The following is a 271-nucleotide window of genomic DNA, read 5'->3' as shown; positions in this document are numbered from 1 at the left end:
CGGAGGATTCTATGAGTACGAGTTGCATCGCGTCGCTAATCCTAACGTGTATTTGGTTGAAAAAGTGTTGCGCAAAAGAGGGGATGATGTTTACGTAAAATGGTTGGGATTTGACAATTCACATAATTCTTGGATACACAAAGATAATGTTTTGTAAAATTACACTCCTGTTTATTATAAAAACACAATATACAATATACAATATACAATACACAATATACAATATACAATATACAATATACAAATATACAATATTATAAAAAATTTTTTT

This window comes from Wasmannia auropunctata, unplaced genomic scaffold (assembly GCF_000956235.1).
Source record: "Wasmannia auropunctata unplaced genomic scaffold, wasmannia.A_1.0 LD336101.1, whole genome shotgun sequence".
Lineage (NCBI taxonomy): Eukaryota > Metazoa > Arthropoda > Insecta > Hymenoptera > Formicidae > Wasmannia > Wasmannia auropunctata.
Note: the sequence above shows the minus strand (reverse complement) of the source record.